The following is a 14,388-nucleotide window of genomic DNA, read 5'->3' on the forward strand; positions in this document are numbered from 1 at the left end:
ATGTGCCTGGTCATACTGCTATGTTAGTCCGGGTAATGATCGAGACGGGTTACCATTGGTATCCCGAATACACCGTCGAAGAGCAATTCTGAGACTTTAATCAAAGCCAATATTTCTACACCGTCCGGATATTTCCTTCTTATCCTGGATCTACCGAGCCCCTCCACTATTCCTATGGACTCGGGGTTACTGTTGAGATGGCTGTGCAGGATGCTGCCTATTCCATGATGACCATCATGCGAGTCCGGACTGGCCTGCTTCGGAACACCGACTTCCGTTACATGCCAGCTTCACTTCCGGGAGCGCAAGGGTATCTTCAGGCTATCTATGCTAACTCCACTCAGGAGGACTCATTAACTCGTACCACTGCCGAGATGCTCGAGGATAAGGACCGAGAGAATCGGGCCTTGAGGCTGGAGCTTTTCAACACCCGTGCTGATCATTGGGCCACATTGACTCGGTTTGCACCTGCGGTGCAAGCAGGATGTATGGATACAAGGGATCTGTATCCTGTGAGATCTGCTCTGCCAGACATGGTGGATTGGCGTGATGTGGGAGGCATCACCCCACCCCGTGGTCCCCGCAGGCCACCGTTTGTTGGTCCAAGACCTCATCCTAGCCCCTTTGGTCCACAAGCTCTTCAGGACCGTCTGTTCCCGGATGATCACGTTGAACTTCCAGGCTATGGAGGTGACTTCTATGAGGACTACTACGGAGCTGTCTGAGTTAGTAGTAGTATCACTAGTATTGTAATACTTGTATCTCCACTGTCCTGCGTGACTTGTAGAATATGACTTTGTGTGTAATCAATTCCGGAGGTGTAGACAAATAATGTATAGGAGCTTGGAATGCCTCCGATGAGATGTAACGTCTTTCATCATAGTTGTACTGTAGCCTGGGCTTGTACTAAACTATGTATGGTGTGTATGACCGTTGGTATATATATGGCAGTTTTATATTACCATGACATACGGATGGACATCTCTGCATTCTGTGTTATCCATTACATTCTGCACTTCCTTGCTAAGTTTGAGCCATCCTTATCTAAACCGTTGTCTTGTTTTCTCCTAGGATGGTCAACACCCGCAGCAACCCTGCGGCCCCGGAGCAGGGGGAAGCCAATGCAACTTGGGGTGAAAATCTGCCTCACCCGCCTTCTCTGGCCGAAGTGATGCTGGAGGCGGAATGAAACAAGCGTGAGACTAATCGCCTATTAGAGCGGATTGAGCAGAACACTGCACGCCATCAGCGAAATGACTTGGTGTCAATCAATGACTTTATCAAGCTGTACCCACCAAAGTTTAACCATTATGTCGAGCCCCTCGACGCGGATGACTGGCTTCGCAGCATCACCCACAAGCTACGTTCTGCCAATGTAGCCGAAGCTGACAAGGTTACTTATGCTGCCTATCACCTTGAAGGCCCTGCTAGCCTTTGGTGGGAAAACTTTGAAGCTATGCGCCCGGTCGGTCAAATCAATACTTGGGCTGAATTTAGTGAGGATTTCCATGAGCATCACATTCCGGAAGGTCTCATGGATCGCAAGAGGGAGGAGTTCTGCAATTTCACCCAAGGAAGACTGACTGTGGATGCATATAGTCGTGAATTTGGTAATCTGGCATGATATGCTCCTGAAGAAGTATCTACCGACGCTAAGAAGCAGGCAATGTTCCGCAAGGGACTTAGCCCTGAGCTTCGCCGCGATCTTCGTCTTCACGAGTGCACCTCCTTTCAAAAGTTGGTCAACAAAGCCATCAGTGCTGAGTCAGGTCAGTCTGACTATGACGCTTCACGCAAACACTCATGTGATATTGGCTCTTCATCTGGCTCTGGAGCTCAGAAGCGCCGGGTGTGGATCCCAAGCACGGCACTGCCACCCAGGTTCATCCCGAGGCCATCCTTTGAGGCACCTCGTCCCAACCAGCAGTTTGCACTGCCCAAGCCCTATGGTGGCCCCGCTGCTAATGCTGCTCCACGTCCCAGTGTGGCGACGTGTTTCAAGTGTGGAGAGCCGGGTCACTATAGTCGAGAGTGTCCCCAGAATAACCCCAATCAGACTGGAAAGTCTGTTGGCCATGGTAAGCCAGCGGGAAAGACATTCTACGCCAAGCCAGTCACCACTGCACGTGGCCATGTCAACTATGTCTCAGCCGAGGGGGCTCACGAGGATCCTAACGTCGTCATTGGTACGCTCCATGTTAATTGCCATCCGACATCTGTTCTTTTCGATACTGGAGCATCTCATTCATTCATATCCGAGAACTATGCTCGATTGCATAACACGAAATTCTGTGACATGCCCTCTACCATGGAAATTCAAACCCCTGGCTCTAGATGGCAAACTTCTAGAGTAAGCCATGGGAACGGAATTCTTGTTGATAGACTTGTCTTCCTTGCATCCTTAATAGCTCTCAAATCCTTGGACATAAACATCATTTTGGGTATGGACTGGATGTCAGCTCATTATGCTAAGATTGATTGTGCCACTAGAACCGTTCAACTTACTCACCCATCGGGCAAGACAGTCAATGTCTTAACTCGAGTGGCCAAGCGCCAGCTTTACTCCCTAAATGCCAACCCCCTTACAGACCTTAAGGATGTTCCGGTAGTCCGGGACTTCCCGGATGTCTTTCCCGAGGAACTGCCAGGTGTTCCACCTGATAGGGATGTCGAGTTCGTGATAGACCTTGTTCCAGGAACCGTTCCAATTTCTAGAAGACCCTACAAGATGGCACCCTTAGAACTAGCCGAGCTTAAGAACCAACTCGATGAGTCCTTGAAAAAGGGTTTCATCCGTCCTAGTTCCTCTCCTTGGGCTTGCCCCGTCCTCTTTGTTAAGAAGAAGGATGGAACGGATCGAATGGTTGTAGATTACCGACCAGTCAACTTGGTCACCATCAAGAACAAGTATCCGCTTCCCAGGATCAACGATCTGTATGATCAGCTCGCTGGATCCTCAGTCTTTTCCAAGATGGATTTGAGGTTGGGCTACCATCAAATCAAAATCAGAAACAGGGACATTCCCAAACGGCCTTTGTTACCCGTTATGGCCAATACGAGTACACCATTATGTCCTTCGGTTTAACCAATGCTCCAGCCACCTTCTCCTGGTTAATGAACTCGGTCTTCATGGAGTATTTGGATAAATTCGTCATAGTTTATCTCGATGACATACTCATCTACTCCAAGAATGAAGAGGAACATGCCGAACATCTAAGGCTGGTATTGATGAAACTTCGAGAGCATCGCCTTTGTGCCAAATTCTCCAAGTGTGAATTTTGGTTGCCAGAAGTGACCTATCTAGGCCATGTAATCTCTGGTAAGGGTATTGCTGTCAATCCCGAGCGAGTTCAAGCCGTCCTTGATTGGACTCCACCTGAGACGGTCAAGCAAGTCCGGAGCATCCTTGGCTTAGCGAGCTATTGCCGCCGCTTTGTTGAGAATTTCTCCAAGGTTGCTAAACCTCTAACTGAACTCCTCAAGAAAGATAAAAAGTTTGAGTAGACCCCACAGTGCGAGTTCAGCTTTTAGGAACTAAAAAGACGCCTGCCATCTTCTCCCGTACTGGTACCACCAGATTCCTCCAAGGACTTTGTTATCTATTGCAACGCCTCTGGACAAGGACTAGGTTGCATACTCATGCAGGATCGTCCGGTAATTGCCTATGCTTCACGGCAATTACACCCACATGAGGAAAACTATCCCACACATGATCTAGAGCTTGCAGCTGTAGTCCATGCACTCAAAACTTGGCGACATTACCTTCTTGGTAATCGTTGTGAGATCTTCACCGATCACCAAAGTCTGAAATATATCTTCACCCAACCAGATTTGAATCTCAGGCAAAGACGTTGGGTCGATTTGATCTCGGATTACGACTTAGGAATAACTTACACCCCGGGCAAAGCCAATGTCATGGCTAATGCGCTAAGTCGTAAATCTTATTGTAACAACCTGATGTTACACCAAAGTCAACCACTTCTCCACAAGGAATTTCGTAAACTCAATCTTCACATTGTTCCTCAAGGATTCCTATCCACACTGGTGGCGAAACCTACCCATGCGGATCAGATCATCAAGGCACAGAAGGTAGATCCGGGAATCTCCCGTATTAAGAGAAGCATTAAGAAAGGAGTTGTGAATTGTTTCTCCGTTGATGATCAAGGTGTCGTATAATTTGGAAACCTCTTAGTGGTTCCAAAGGCACGAAACCTGAGGCGGCTGATCCTTAAGGAAGCTCATGAATCCCCTCTCACCATTCATCCCGGTAGTACTAAAATGTATCAAGACCTACGCCAGAGGTTTTGGTGGACTAGGATGAAGAGAGAAATCGCTCAATACATTGCTAATTGCGATGTTTGTCGTCGTGTTAAAGTAGAGCATCAACAGCCTGCTGTCACCCTTCAACCTTTGGCTATTCCTGAGTGGAAATGGGATAAAATCAGTATGGATTTCATCACTGGGTTTCACAGGCCCAAGAGAGGGAATAATGCCATCTTCGTCGTGATCGACCTTCTTTCCAAAGTAGCCCATTTCCTACATGTTCGTGAGAGTATCACCGCTAGCCAGCTAGCTGACTTATACATCTCCCGAATAGTGTCTCTTCATGGTGTCCCATTGGAAATTAACTCAGACCGAGGGAGTCTCTTCACCTCTCGATTTTGGGAAAGTTTCCAAGATGCTATGGGAACTCGTCTCTCTTTTAGCACCGCCTTCCACCCTCAATCAAGTGGTCAAGTAGAGCGAGTCAATCAAATTCTGAAAGATATGCTCCGATCTTCTGTCATCTCATTCGGATTGGATTGGGAGAAATGCCTTCCATTCGCGGAGTTTGCTTATAACAATAGTTATCAGGCTAGTTTGGGCAAAGCTCCTTTCGAAGTTCTCTATGGAAGAAAATGTCGAATGCCTCTTAACTGGTCAGAAACCGGGGAAAGACAACTCTTTGGCCCGGATATGATTCAGGAAGCAGAAGAGCAGGTTCGCGTTATTCGTGAGAAATTGAAAACAGCCCAATCTCGTCAAAAGAGCCAATATGATCGTAAACATAAGCTCATGACTTATGAAGTCGGTGAGAAGTCTTACCTTCGGGTTACTCCGTTAAAGGGAACCCATCGTTTCGATATCAAAGGCAAGTTGGCTCCTCGTTACATCGGACCCTTTCGCATTCTTGCCAAACGAGGAGAAGTTTCCTACCAATTGGAACTACCTTCGCATCTTTCCAGAGTTCACGATGTCTTCCACATTTCTCAACTTAGGCGTTGCTTCGCGGATCCTATCCGTGGAGTGGACCACGAAATGCTTGATCTACAAGATAACCTCTCATATCGGGAATATCCCGTTCGTATCCTTGATCAAGCCGAGCGTACCACTCGACGTCATAATATCAAGTTTCTCAAGGTTCAATGGTCACACCATTCCGAGAAAGAAGCCACTTGGCAAAGGGAAGATCGCCTTCGACTCGAGTACCCCACCTTCTTTCCGGAGGATCCTAAATCTCGGGACGAGATTCTTTTGAGTGGGGGTGAGTTGTCACACCCTAGCTAGTTCAAGCATCAGAGTGTGCATCATGTTTAAATTCCTCTTATATTTGAAATGGGGAAGACAGAACCCCCAGCACCCCTGGAACAACTAGGGTTTACTAAAAACTTTTTCAATGAACCTGAAATGCCCTTCTAAAAAGCCCACCCTTTTTGTATTGGGTTAAAACCTTTGACAAAAATGGTGCACATTTTTCTAGGACATCTAAGGTCATTGGATTAATCCTTTTAGTATTTGCATTTGGGCATTTAAATGCTATAAAATATTTTAAATGCTCAAATAATCATAAACTAAAATGTTTGATGTTGGATATATTCTAAGCAGTAGCCATGATTAATTTTATGATATATGGAAATGCCCTGGCATTTTTAATAAAGCCCTGAAGCTACAGAAATAATAGAATAAATAAGAAAAACAGAAAAAAGAGCGAGAGAGAAACTTACCTGGCGCAGCCCAGCTAACTCACGAGCCGACCAACCTGGCGGCCCAGCACTGTGCTGGCCCGCGCCAGCCAGCTGCTTCTTCCCCGCCAGGCAGGCAGGGAAGTGACGCCGGCATGCCCGAGCTCGCCACGGCGACACCTGCTTGCCGCCCGCGCCCTGGACACCTGGACACCTCCACGTCGCATCCCGAAGCCGCTGGACACGCCATTCCCCCTGTCTCTCTTCCTTCGCCGTTCCCCACCATGGCCGACGCCCCTGTCGCCGCACCATCGTCATAGCCATGCCCTCCATCGTCCACGCGTCGCGTCATCATGTCCACGAGCTCCGCCGTCGTCGATTACATCGAGTGGGTCGAGCCCCGAGCGCTCGCTCGCCCCGGAGACGCTACACCGAGCTCGTCCTCAACTCCGGCCACCGGAGATCCCTTTCGCCGCCCCCGCCGCATCAGCTCATCCCCGACCTCTCTGACTGCCTTGACGAGATCCACGTGAGCTCAGCCACCTCCCCACCCTCTCCGTTCTCTCTCTCGAGCCCCGTAGCGACTTCATGTAGATCACCCGCACGCACCGCCGCGGAGCTCGTCGCCGACGAGGCTCCGACCACCCAATGGTGATGCCACCCTGTCCACTAGTCCTACCGCACCTTCAGGAGGTCAACGCACCAAACCTCGCGCCTCCCCGTGCCCCCTAGCGACTAGTTCATCCTCACCCGAGCTCCGGCCGCCGGCGACGTTTCCGGCCACCCCAGCTCCACCCACTGCCACCACTCGACGCGGCTTCCTCCCCGCATCACGTAGATAGTCTCCGCCGTCCTTTTGGTCGCCGGAGTGCAAATCCCACGCTGCTTCGCCGCGTCTGGCCTCGCCGGCGGCTAGACGCCGGCGAGTTGACCCTGTTTGACCCCGTGTGGGCCCAGGTTGACCACCCCTGAGTCTATGACAGGTGGGTCCGGTCTGCTAATTAGTTTAGGATTAGTTTTAACTAATTTTAATTAGTTTAGTCACTGACATGTGGGCCCAGGCCCCACTGACAGCTAATTAGTGTTAATTTAATTCTGTTAATTAGCTGAGTCACTGACAGACAAGGCCCACCAGTCAGGTTTGACCTGGCCGACCCAGTTGACCCGCTGACGTCACACCTATGTCATGCTGACGCATTAATTCAATTACTGGATTTATTCTTTAATAGGAAATTCCAGAAAATAGCCAGAACTTCTAAAAATCATAGATAATCAACCATAGCTCCAAATGCAAAGTTTTATATATGAGAAATGAGCAGAAAAATTCAATCTATCCATCTGTAATGGTTTCATGCATGATAAAACAAGATAACCTTGTTGTCTAAGCAATATAAGATGATGCACTAATAAGGCTAAGTTAAATGAGCTATCATTTGAATCTTTGATTCAAAAGGGTTCATACCTTTCTGTTTTAGCTTGCATTAGGCCAAGACACATTCATTTTGCCATGTCATAGCATGCATCATATTGTTGCATATTGCCATGTGTTGATTATGGTCGGTGTGTCTTTCGTGGTAGGTTCTGCCTTCGAGGATAACCCCGAGTATCCGTCTGAAGGGCAGTACCCTACTACCACTACAACAGGCAAGCAACCCATTGATCATTCTGATACAAACCCATGTTCTCGCCTCTGCTCTTGTTTACTGCATTAAGACAACGCGACTCAAACTGCTGTGTGCTATGGTAGTTGAACCCTTATCCTCTGCATGACCTGTCATTGCCACAGTAACTAGATGAAACCCACTAGCATGTGTAGGAGTTGATTGAGCCATGTATGTGATTCCTACCTTGCTATGCCCGCTATGCTTAGAGTTGTGTCAGGTCTGGTTCATCTGGGTGATGGGCTAGAGTGAAATGATTATGTCGGTAATGTGAGGGATGTGTTGAACATGTTTTGGTAAAGGTATCGATGAGAGGCCATGTAGGAGTACATGGTGGGTTGTTTCATTGAGGCCGTCCATAAGAACTGAGATCTGTATGTGTGATTTAAGATGCAGTTACTACCATACATTGGGCCCGAAACCAATGGACCCTCTCAGCTTCTTAATCACCCTAGTACTCTGTCCAGGAGTTGCAAATAGTTTCTGGTGTTTGTAGGTTATGTGTTGGCGGCCGTGCGTAGCGCTGACCCTAGGGGTGGGCTATGTTGCGGTAGATACACCGTGGCACAGTGTACCGAGTCACCCGTTAGGTGTCTCGGGAACCCTGTTCACATCGTTTGGGGCCGTATGTGGAAACCTCGGCCGCACTACCTGTGGATGGAACCTGGATAGGCGATACACCTAGACTAGAGACTTGAGTGTTTGGGTAGGCCGTGGCCGACACCCTCGTTGGGCTTCCGCTTGAAGGTTGCCGAGTACATGTCGTGTAAACGGCGATAAGTGGTGAAAGCGTGTATGAAGAAGTACACCCCTGCAGGGTATAAACTATTCGAATAGCCGCGTCCGCGGTAAAGGACTACTTGGTTGCCTATACAGTTCATAGACAAGTTAATGGATACTACTAAAAGACTCAAGATAAGTGTGAGTACCGAGGATAGCCCTCTCGTAGGATGACGAGGGACGATCCCCGGTGGAGTATTGTGTTGGTGAGTAGTGGACTCGTGTGCGAAAACTATTTTACTAGTGGAGTTCTGTAGGATAGCCTAGCCAAGAGTCAAAGCTGGCTTGCTGCAATAACCCCACCACCTTCTTGAGAATGAGCATGTATAGTAGGTTCTGTTGTAAGACTTGCTGAGTACCTTTGTACTCATGTTTGCTTAATTACTGTTTTCAGACGACAACACCGCCCCCTCCAATGGGTTCTACGTAGACCTTGATGTCGACGAGTGACTAGCCACCCAGGTGGTGATCCTGGCCATGGAGGGCCCTATGTAGATAGACAGGCTTCGGAAGCCTTCTTGCTTTCTAGTGTCTATACTCAGACTATTTACTTCCGCTTGTGCTTGTATGCTTGTATGACTTGAGTGTCGGGTCATGTGACCCCTACCTATATGAACTTGTTATGTATGGCTCTCTGGAGCCTTTAAATAAAGTACTTGAGTTGTAGAGTTTTGTTGTGATGCCATGTTATATGTACTCATATCGGGCATATTGTGTGTATGATTGAAATGCTTGGTATGAGTGGGATCCGACAATGTAGTTGTTTATCCTTGGCAGCCTTTCTTATGGGGAAATGTAGTCTAGTGTTCCTCAACCATAGTAGTCCGCTACAGCCCGGTTCACCGGAGTCCTGCCAGCCCAGCACTACTGCTCAGGACACTTGACTGGCCGGCACGTGTTCCACTTTGTTCCTATCTCTGTCCCTTCGGGGAAATGTCATGCGGTGACATCCGGAGTCCTGCCTAGCCTGCTACAGCCCGGGTTCCCCGGAGTCCTGTTAGCCCAGTGCTACAGCCCGGATTCACTCACTGATGACCGACATGGTCGATGTGATTCATGTATGCCTGTCTCCATAGGTCTGTGCCGCTTTGGGTTCACGACTAGCCATGTCGGCCCGGGTTCTCTGTCATATGGATGCTAGCGACACTATCATATACGTCAGCCAAAAGGCGCAAATGGTCCCGGGCCTTGGTAAGGAGACACCCGTGGGATACCGTGCGTGAGGCTGCAATGTGATATGAGGTGTTACCTGCTAGATTGATGTGACTTGGAATCGGGGTCCTGACAACAGGCACCTTCAATGCAGACGGAGCGCTTGATGACTTCGAGCCTTGGACATGCCTCCACCAGCCGCCACACCAGCCCAAAATAGCTCCCAAGCAGGGCCCCTCCAGGCCACAGCCGAACTATGAGGCGCTTCATGGCCTGTTCGGCCGCTTTGTGGAGCTCGACCAGTTGCTTCAGCTGGTCGCTCAGGGGCACGTGGTGTCCGGCCTCAGCATACTGAGACCAGAACACCTTCTCTGTCGAGCTACCCTCCTCGGCTCGATAGAATGCGGCGGCATCGGACACACTTTGGGGAAGATCTGCGAACGCTCCTGGAGAGCTCCGGATTCGGGTAAGTAACAAGTAACTCACGTTTATGTGTTTGCTTTGCATAAAGAATTCCTTACCCGCCGCTATCTTATTCACCTCATCCAACTCCTGGAGGGTCTTCTGGGATTCGGCCTTGGCAGACTTGGCACTTTCAATAGCCATCGCAAGCTCGGATGCTCGCGTCTTTGAGTCAAGCTCCAAACTCTCATGTTTTTCCATGAGAGCCTGGAGCTCTTGCCGTACCTTGCCAACCTCGGCCTCATTCTTCTCCCGCTCGGTGCGCTCCGTGGCTGCCTTCTTCTCGGCCTCGACCAGCGCTTGCTTAAGGGTCGTCACCTCAGACGTGGCCCCTACAATAGCCATGATAATCCTGTCATTTTTTGCAATTGCATATTTTTATATATAATTAAACATGGTATTTCTTACCTTCATTGTCCTCGAGCTGCTTATTGGCACACCCGAGCTCTTGCTCGGACCGCTTGAGGCTCTGCTTTAGCATGTCCACTTCCGCAGTCAGTGCGGCGGACGCAAGCAGAGAAGCGTGCATACGCATATTGACTCCTTTTTGTTAGATTCCTGCGAATTTTATTTGATCCTCTATTCGGCTTTTCTTCCCGAACGCCAAACAGAGCATCAGGGGCTACTGTCTATGCGGTAATATTATTTACACATTCTTTACTTACCTCAAAGCCTATTAAAAGGCTAGTACAAGCTTCACTCAGTCCGCTCTTGGCGGTTTGAACCTTCTGGACCACCGCACTCATAATGGTGTGGTGCTCCTCGTCGATGGAGGCGCCTTGGAGCGCCTCCAACAGGTTGTCCGGCGCCTCCGGTTGGACAGGGGTCACCGGCACGGTGGGCTTGCTACTCTTGGAAGGAGGTCCCCCGCCGGACTCTGGAACCTTTGAAGGTTTTGGAGCGGTGTCCGGCCTAGAGCCAGACTTGGAGCCCTGGGGGGTTTCATCCCCTTTACTCCTGGAGTCCGGGAGGTCGCCTTGGGGCGCCTCCAGGACCACCTCCTCCCGGCTTGGAACCTGTTGGGACAACACCTCGGTGTCATCCATAGGGCGGGGGGAGGAAGCCGTCAGAAGCGAGTTCACATCCTACGAGTCCAATGAGCCGCTCGACGATGCGTCGAGCCGGTCTTTGGGTGGGCTGCATAAACATATTCGACATAAGGGAAAGTTGTGCAATAAACGAATACTATGAATTACTCTAGTATCCGGATACTTACGATTTTGCCAGGGGCTTGGCCCTGGGTAGCCACTCCTCTCCGCCATCGTCGGCATCGGTGGAGTAGTCCGGAGGAAGGGTTTTCCCCTTCTTGGACCCTCCGGCCTCCCCAGAGAGGTCGGCCTTCCTTTTCTTCTCTCCTCCCGCTGGAGGGGGAGAGGCCTCTTCTTCTTCCTCCTCGTCTTCATGGGAGGAATGCGCCTCGGAACCGTCGGATGATGGATCCGACACCTCCTGGCGCCGGGCACTCTTTCGAGTCCCCGTGGCCTTTTTCGCGGCCTTCTTCTTCGGCACCACATAGGGTGCCGGAACCAGCAGCTTCGCCAAGCGAGCGTCCGCTGGGCCTTCAGGCAAAGGAGCCAGACAGTTGATCTATCCGGACGTCACCTGCCAATCCTGTCAAAGGTAAGGGAGCTTAGATCCCGCATGGAGTCAACCTATGAAAAACTGATACCCTGTAAAAGGAAAAAAAACAGCTTACCGCATGGGCGTGACGCTGCGTACTGAATCCGCGATCCTCGGTAGCGGATGCGGGGGCCTCGGCGCCCTTGAAAAGCACCTTCCAGGCATCTTAGTACGTCTTGTCGAAGAGCCTGCTGAGAGTTTGGTGCCGCACTGGGTCGAACTCCCATAGCATGAAAGCCCGTTGTTGACACGGGAGGATCAGGCGGATGAGCATAACCCGGACAATGTTGACAAGTTTGAGCTTCTTGTCCACCAGGGTTTGGATGCATGTTTGGAGTCCGGTCAGCTCTCCTTTTTTACCCCACGACAGGACCGTCTCCTTCCAGGAGGTAAGTCGCGTAGGGGGTCCGGATCGAAACACGGGGGCTGCGACCCATTCGGGGTCGCGTGGCTCGGTGATGTAAAACCACCCCGATTGCCACCCCTTCAGGGTCTCCACAAAGGAGCCCTCGAGCCATAAGATGTTGGCCATCTTGCCCACCATGGCGCCTCTGCACTCCGCCTGGTTGCCACGCACCACCTTCGGCTTGACATTGAAAGTCTTGAGCCATAGGCCGAAATGGGGGCGGATGCGGAGGAAAGCCTCACACACAACGATAAACGCCGAGATGTTGACGACAAAGTTCGGGGCCAGATCGTGGAAATCCAGGCCATAGTAGAACATGAGCCCCCGGACAAATGGGTGAAGAGGGAAGCCCAGTCCGCGAAGGAAATGGGGGAGGAACACCACCCTCTCATGGGGCCTAGGGGTGGGGATGAGCTGCCCCTTTTCGGGAAGCCGGTACGCAATGTCGTTAGACAAGTATCCGGCCTTCCTCGGTTTTTTGATGTGTCCCTCAGTGACGGAGGAGACCATCCACTTGCCTCCCGCTCCGGACATGGCTGGAGAAGGTTGAGGTGGGGAGTGCGGACTTGGGCGCTGGAGCTCAAGTGCGCGTGAATGGATAAGCAAGGGAGGAAGAAGGCGTAGGTGACAAGGTGGATCCTTATCCCCTTATATGGGCGGACGCAACTACGTGTCCCCACCAGCCTGGTAAAACTCGCTTATCTCCAAGCGTCGTAATCAATGGCGCGGTTGGGTTACCCACGCCCGTATTGATGAGAATCCCAGAATAAGGGGACACGATCTCTGCTTTAACAAGATGTGCCAAGGAAACCGCCTCGCATGACGCGCTGAGGTGGGATAATGAAATGACTCGGATAAAGGCTTGGCCGTGGTGTGTCATACTACGGAATACGTCAGCAGATTAGATTTGTGTAAATATTATTCTCTCTATGGCAATATGTGGAAACTTATTTTGCAGAGCCGGACACTATGTTTGTGTTTGAAATCTTCTATGAAGTACTTGGAGGAGGAACCCGCCTTGCAATGCCGAAGACAATCTGCGCGCCGGACTCGTAGTCATTGAAGCCTGGTTCAGGGGCTACTGAGGGAGTCCTGGATTAGGGGGTGTCCGGATGGACGGACTATACCTTCAGCCGGACTCCTGGACTATGAAGATACAAGATTGAAGACTTCGTCTCATGTCCGGAAGGGACTTTCCTTGGCGTGGAAGGCAAGCTTGGCGATACGGATATGCAGATCTCCTACCATTGTAACCGACTTTGTGTAACCCTAACCCTCTCCGGTGTCTATATAAACCGGAGGGTTTTAGTCCGTAGGACAACATACACACAACAATCATACCATAGGCTAGCTTCTAGGGTTTAGCCTCTCCGATCTCGTGGTAGATCTACTCTTGTACTACCCATATCATCAATATTAATCGAGCAGGGCGTAGGGTTTTACCTCCATCGAGAGGGCCCGAACCTGGGTAAAACTTCATGTCCCTTGCCTGCTATTACCATCCGGCCTAGACGCACAGTTCGGGACCCCCTACCCGAGATCCGCCGGTTTTGACACCGACACCGATTCATATTCATACACGGTGGGCGCCAAAAACAAACTCTCGTCGGCAAATATTTGGTGCATGCGAGATTACCGTCCTATCCCCGACCGACTAGTGTTGCTGTGATGTAGTAGAAATTTGAAACGGGGGCTAAGTTTGTAAATTTCCTCGCATTTGAGACAAGCGAGCCCTGAATACATGGTTCCCCCCATACTCTCTACCTCCCTTTTCCCCATTCGTACTCCGTGGGCGCCAAAACACCCTCTCCACCCCACCCTCCTCCGTCCGCCGTTGTCCGCCACCCCATCCACCGCCGTCCTCCTCCACCATGCCGGAGCTGATACCCCGATGCCGCCGTCCATTACAAGAGATCAACCTCTCTCATCCACGGCTTCGGACCGGGATCCTTGCATCCCGTCCTCTCGCTTCATCCCCGCCCTCGTCCACCTTGCTAGCGCCGCTCCTACGACCGTCTCGTCCACCGCTCCCCGCCGCCACCGTCTACCCTCCTAGATCTGCTTCCACGCCGCCGACAGCCATTGCTACCGCAACACCATCAAATTCTTAGCAGATGCCTACATGGCGCCGCACCAGAGGCGGTACTCTTTCGTATCTGCTCAACTTATTTATCGCAGCAAGAAAATAGATCGCCACTGCTTTACTCTGATTTCTTGTCTTGGTTGCGAAGTTGCCTTTGTCCGGTTTGCACCTTCAGATCCGCCATGGCACGCTCAACACCATACTCGCAATGCTTATGGTTTTCCCCTTTTATATTCCACACTAGTTAAATCACAGTAGACTAAATTTCAAAATTGGGTCAGT

This window comes from Triticum aestivum, chromosome 5A (genome assembly GCF_018294505.1).
Source record: "Triticum aestivum cultivar Chinese Spring chromosome 5A, IWGSC CS RefSeq v2.1, whole genome shotgun sequence".
NCBI lineage: Eukaryota > Viridiplantae > Streptophyta > Magnoliopsida > Poales > Poaceae > Triticum > Triticum aestivum.